Source organism: Solanum verrucosum, unplaced genomic scaffold (genome assembly GCF_900185275.1).
Source record: "Solanum verrucosum unplaced genomic scaffold, falcon-dt-bn FXZP01000146.1, whole genome shotgun sequence".
Classification (NCBI taxonomy): Eukaryota; Viridiplantae; Streptophyta; class Magnoliopsida; order Solanales; family Solanaceae; genus Solanum; species Solanum verrucosum.
The window spans coordinates 66534-73440 of NW_026020056.1; the positions used below are offsets into that span (position 1 = coordinate 66534).

At 36.5% G+C, this 6907-nt stretch overlaps 1 pseudogene; it reads left to right on the forward strand.

Moving 5' to 3' along the window:
• The first annotated feature begins 3476 nt into the window (after nt 1-3476).
• On the forward strand, nt 3477-4085 carry LOC125823215 (nuclear transcription factor Y subunit B-6-like; annotated as a pseudogene).
• The last annotated feature ends 2822 nt before the right edge of the window (nt 4086-6907 follow it).

The following is a 6907-nucleotide window of genomic DNA, read 5'->3' on the forward strand; positions in this document are numbered from 1 at the left end:
TTATGAACCAAGTCTCACAATCACACTTATAAATACTAATTTAAGTGTGAATAAACAAGATTCAATGACTAGGTTAATATAGATACAATTCATAGTCTTCATCTTGCATCAACAAACCCATCATAATTCATGAAATTGGGTTCATGGGGTAAGACATGGGTTCATAGGGAATTTTACAATAAAAATCACCATTAAACATCAATTCATCCATAATATATGGCAATTAACATAATGAAATCATTTTTAGGAAAAACCAATGGCTAGAATAGAAACCCTAGTTTTTGAACATTATACGAATTTCGAAATTAGAGTTTGAAGGGCTTCATGGAGAAAAGTGTTCCATGAATCAAGGTCCTCGTACCTTAATTGAAGCTTTGCCCATGAATTGTAGTTGAGATGATGGATTATTGAGCCCTAATCTTCAAGTTCTTGGTGTTCTTCAATGGAGGAACTATAGAGAGAGAAATATTGGATAGGAGAGGGATTTGAGGAAATATTTGGGTGTTGTGAATTAATGACCAAGTCTTGTGAATTTTGACTTAAAATCAATATATATTTTACCCCTAAAATACCCAAAATACCCCCATATTAATTGGACTTAAAAAGTAAATGACTTAAATGACCCCATCCAGTTGCCACGCCCATCTTCACGAGTCGTGGTGAGGACCACAACTCATGAACCCTCTCATGAAGATTGGGAGAGTGGCTAGGGTTTGGTGACATTTGGCATATTCCTATTCAGGCTTGAGACCAAGAGTTCCTTGTAGCTTGTTTCATGTTTTGGAGTCATGTGTGATTATGTGTTTCCATGATCTACTTATGTTATGCATGTCTTTGATGAATTTATGTTTTAATGAGAAAGTGAGTTCCATGATTTATATTCTTCCTGTTGATATGCCTTTAGTATGAGTTGCCTATATGCTTCATGAGATGAATTGTTGAACATGCTTAAATGTGTCTTTGAGAAGAATTGCATTATGTGTTTAATGATATTGTGATGAGCATGATTTGAGTTGGATAAGGTAATACCTCCGATGAAATGAGAAATGTTGATGCTTTGGGGCATAATAAGTTTGTTAATGTAGTTCCTGCTTCATAGTGTTGCATTGAGATTATTGATGTGGAGTTGATGTTTCCTCCTATCACTTGTGCATTTTAATGATGTGTCATGCATAATGGCATGCTAGTCTTGAGTCTATAATTCTGTGAGATATCTAAAGTGTCATTCGAGGACAAATGTTCCCAAGGGGGAGATAATGTAACAGCTCGAAAATTAGTGGGGTTAATTAGAGCCTAGACGTGAGGGTTAATGTCAAGGGGTAAGGGCAATGGCCAAGGGTTTTAGGTAAAGGCCATGGCTAGGGGGCCAAGGCTTCCTAAAACCAAGCCTACCATGAGCAACAACAACTCAAGTCTGCAGGTAAGGCAATAACATCCATCTCGGTGATATACAGACCTTCCAGAATTTTTATTCTCATGTTATAGAAACTTCTAAGAAACTCGATCCATCAGGGCCGGTTACACAATAGCCTTAGTACAACCAACACTGACGAATTCAATCTCGAACTCAACTATGTCGCCATCAAATAGGCTACGAAAACACTCAGATCTGATACTAGTTTAGTGAATGAAGAGATCCTCACTGAACCACTTCACGGTTACCTTAGCCCTCTGTCAACTCTCACCCGACATTCTCACTAACAAAAGAAACCCTAAAAACCCATTGTGTGTTTCCTTTGGAATTATCACCTTGACAAGAAAATAATCTAATATAGTCATTGGTCATTTTACTTAATTAGATTGCTTTCTTGTAACGGTGACAATTCAAAAGGAAACACACAATGGGTTTTTAGGGTTTCTATTTGTTAGTGAGAATGGTGGGTAAGAGTGGACAGAGGGCTAAGGGAACCATCAAGTGTCTTAGTGACGATCTCTTCATTCACTAGTATGGTATCGGATCTAAGTGTTTCCATAGCCTATTCAATGGCGACACAGTTGAGTTCGAGGTTGAGTCTAGCAGTGATGGTCGTACTAAGGTTGTTGATGTTTCCGGCATTAATGGAACAAATTTCTCAATAGTTGCTACAACATGAGAATATGAATTCTAAAAAGTCAGTATATCATCGATATGGATGTTATTGCTTTGACATGTAGACTTGGGTTGTTGCTACTCATATGTGCTGTCAACTTGAGAATATGAATTCTGAAAGGTCGGTATAGCACCAAGATATATGATATTGCTTTGACGTGCAGACTTGAGTTAGTACTGCTCCTATCTGTTGTCAAATTATGAATATGAATTCTAAAAGGGCGGTAAATCACCGAGATTGATGTTATTTCTTGATCTTGCACTAGTGGAGAGCATATATGACTGATTCTTCATCCCAATTAGTGCAAACATGCTTACTGTTAATATCTATATCAGAGGGTCTTTTACCAACTGCTACATTAGTCTAGTACCAATATACCATTTATTCAAACTCACTAATGTATGAAAAGCACATCACTGTAACAATGTAGGATATGACTGAAGCAAATAAACTACAATCTTATGGATGTAATTATATGTTTTCGTGAACTTTTCATAGTCAGTGAAATGAACTGACTATCCTCGAATTTCAAAAATCAAAGAAAAAATATGTAGTGACGAATCATATATTTGACCCTTATCTATTATTTCTGAGTTACCAACTGACATACTACATAGAGTACTAGAGTTAATGCCCATCAAATACGCTGTAAGAGCTGGAACCTTATCAAAACATTAGAGGCTGTTATGTTCTACACAACCTAATCTTGTGTTTGATCCCTTATTTTTTTAAGTACGTATCTTATATCGAGGATTCTGCTGCTAGCATAATTCATAAAATTCTCATGCTTAAAATACTGGAAATATTCTGGGATTTCATCTTCTCTCCGGGATAGACATTTTTGTCTCAATCATGGTATTTAGAAGCTTAATCTAGATATGGCCAATGATGAAAAATATGTGTTGCCTGATAGCATATTTAATTGAGAAACATTGACATATTTGAAGCTATCGAGTTGTATCATTAAGCTGCCTGCTGGTACTCAATTCCCCAATCATGTTAGTCTTTAGTTGGAGGATTCTACATTTGCATGTACTGTAGGATTGAAATAAACACTTAATCAATTAATGCTCAAGGTTTTGGAGTTGAGATATTGGTGTGTACATGAACATTGTCCACAATTCATAGTGCCTTCTTGCAGTAGCACTACCCTCATATCCAGCTAATAATTAGTGAAACATATATATACGCGCGCCATTAGTTTTGTAATTGCTTCGATACTTGAAAAGTTAGTTAATAGCAAATGTGATTTACTAATGTTTAATTGGACATTTGGACTACAAAAGCGTAGCTAGTTATGATGAAATTAGATGAATATTTTGATTATATACACTACACTTCTTTTTCATTCCACTCTGATGCTTTGTTGTTATGTGAAATTAAGATATGCAGAGAAGCATGGAACTACCTTCTCATCTCAACCAGGGAAATTGCAGTAAATGCAGAAGATTCGAAATGCCCTATTCGAGAGCAAGACCGATTCATGCCAATAGCCAACGTGGTCAGAAACATGCACAAGATCCTTCCTCCCCATGCTAAGATAGCCGACGAATCCAAACGGGTCATCCAAGAATGTGTCTCTGAGGTCATAAGCTTTGGAACAGGCGAAGCTAACGATCGTTGCAAGCTTAAGTAATGCAAGACAATCACTGTTGAAGACTTGCTTTGGGCCATGAACACGCTTGGTTTTGATGACTATGTTGAACACTTGACTTTCTACTTTTAGCGTTATCGTGAGCTTGAAGGTGGTGAGCGTGGATCCTTGAGAGGAGATCCTTTGCCATTGAAGCGCCATATGGTTAATCCAGCCTCATGCCCAATCACCCGCCTCATAATTTTCCAATGGCTCATCACCATGGTTATTTTGTGTATCCACCACCAATGGGCAACAATTATATGCAGGGAGATGCATCAAGTGGAAGCACTTCTCATGAGTGTGCAGTGGTTGTTGTGGATAAAGACGTCGAGTCTCCTGTGGAGAAGAGTAAGGAGTGATCAGTTTCTGATCTACTGAAGGAATTGACCTGTAGTTGAAACTTCAAGATTAGCGAAAAAAGTAGATTATATTTTCTCTGCTACCTAATTTGTGACCTATTGACAATATAGTCTAGTTCTTTGCAAAGTTTACGAATGTTGCTTCGAACTTAGTGACACAAATTGTGGCCCCTTTAATTGGCTATTTGTACATTTTGCTGCTTGTAGTATTCAGTTTGTGATTGCTTTTTAAAAAAAATAAAAATAAAAATCATGCCATTACCTTAACGGTGTGGGGTGTTAGGTTTGACCCCTACCATGTCTATAACATCCAAAGAGTTACAAAAGCAGAGGGGGACATGGACCTAACCTCTTATAGATAATAACGAGGATAAACTAAACAATCTACAGAAAGACTAAGATGACATAGACTTTCATACTATAAGCAAAATACATTGGTTCAACTAACAACGTAATTACATTTGTCGTATCTTTTCCTTATGCTAGGAAGTTGCCACTTATCTAGTAGAAATAGTCCCTTCACCTCTTTAGCAAATTTATGAAAAGAACAATAGAAGGTACCACTTTCACTTGAGGAGGCTTGTTTAGCAAAGAAGTCAGCTATTTGGTTGGCTTCTCTATAGCAGTGGTAAACATTTACTTCTACCCCTTTCATGGCATGGCTAATGTCTCGAATGATTCCTTTCAGTTTTAAATTTTTGGTATCCTTATCTTTAATCATGTTGTCCACCAACATAGAATCAAGTTCCAAGTCATATTTGTTATACCCAGCTTGCTTGCACCATCTTGTAACATATAATGTTGCCATAACTTCAGCTTGATTGTTGGTCTTGCATTGAGCAGGGACTGAGAATGCCATGATAAGGTTTCTAATAGCATCCCTAATGATTCCTCCTATACCAGCTCTAGAGTTTTCATTGATGAAGCTCCCATATGAGAGGGAGATAGAGGATGACCCTATTTGAGACCTTGAGAAGAGGAGAAGAAACCATTAATCAAAATGGAGTACCAAACATTAGAAATAAGATTCCATATAACTGTGATCCATTTGTCTGAAAACCAAATCTTTTAAGGACTTCTTTAAGAAAATTTCTTTTCATTATATCATCAGCTTTAGCCATGTCTAATTTGATAATAATATTACCACCAACATTAGGTTTATACATTCCATGAACAATTTCTTGAGCATGCATAACATTTCCAGTGATCAACCTACCAGTAATAAAGCCACTTTGATTAACAAAAATGAGTCTATACAGGATAGGATTAAGTCTTCTAGCTAAAATTTTGGAAACAATTTTGTTGGAAAAAATGCTTAGACTAATAGGGCTCATATGAGAGAAATTTGAAGGGGAATCAACCTTAGTAATCAAGGCCAGACCAGGGTGAGTGAAATATTTTGTAAGCTTTTTACGAGAGAAAAATTCAACAATAAATTCACAGATGTCATATTTAATAATATCCCAACAGGTATGAAAAAATTTCCATTGAAGCCATTTGGTCATGCATGTTAGGACCGAAAATTAATCAAGTGTCATATGGAAGCTAGCAAAGCTGTTGAAAGTGGTGCCTCAAAACCTGGAGATTAGTTCCACTTTCTGATGTATCAATATTCAGCTTAAAAGTAGGATTAAGTTCAGATAAATTAGGCAGCAGTATTTGGCATAATCTGATTAGTTAGTTGCTATATTTTAGGTTTTAGTTATTGGAGATAATGTTAGCGTATTTCACTCCTTTTCTTTAGCTTTTTAAGTTATGAATTCATGTATTTATATTGCAGTCATGTTTTCAATAATAAAAGAAACTTAACCTTGTTCTTCTATTTTCTTTCTGAGTAAACATCAGTTATTCTCCTGTTAAAAACCTACAGATTGGTATTAAAGCATTGCCATCTTGAGGGATCTGTGAGAAGAGAGTGAACCATATAAACCCTTCTTTGAACTACTATCTTAAATAGTTTATAGAAAATGAATTTTGAAACAAGCTTCTTAACTCCACCAATCTTCAATGGTGAGAATTATCAAGCTTAGGCAATTAGAATGACGGTTCATCTTGAAGCGCTGGATCTCTGGGAAGCAGTAGAAGAGGACTATGAAGTAACTCCTCTCGGTGATAATCCAACAGTGAATCACATAAAACATCACAAGGAGAATAAGACAACGAAAGCCAAAGCTAAAGCTTGCCTTTTCTCTGCAGTATCCCCTTCAATCCTTACCAGAATTATGCAAATGAAGTCTACTGTAGAAATTTGGGAGTATCTCAAAAAAGAATACCAAAGAAATGTAATAGTGCAAAATATGCAAGTGATGAATCTGATTCGAGAATTTCAAATGAAGAGAATGAAAAATTCAGAAACTATGGAAGACTATGCAGGCCAACTACTCCACTTGGCCAACAAGGTGAGATTGTTCGGTAATGATTTCGCTGATGAAAGAATTGTTCAAAAGATTCTTGTTACACTTCCTGAGAAATATGAAGCCATAATTTCTTCTTTAGAGAATTCTAAAGATCTGTCAAGCGTTACCTTGGCAGAACTTGTTAAAGCTTTGCAGGCATTAGAGCAAAGGAGATTAATGAGGAAAGAAGGTTCTGTTGAAGGTGCTTTTCAAGCTAATTCTCTGAATAACGAGTCAAACAAAGGAAGGAAAAAGAACAAGAAGCAGAGGCCAAGAAATAATTACAACAATCAGGGAGGAAGTCAGTCTCCCTGCCCTCATTGCAAAAAGACAAATCACTCTCAACAGAAGTGTTGGTGGAGACCAGACGTCAAGTGCAATAAATGTGGTCAATTAGGCCATGTGGAGAGGGTATGCAAGTCACAA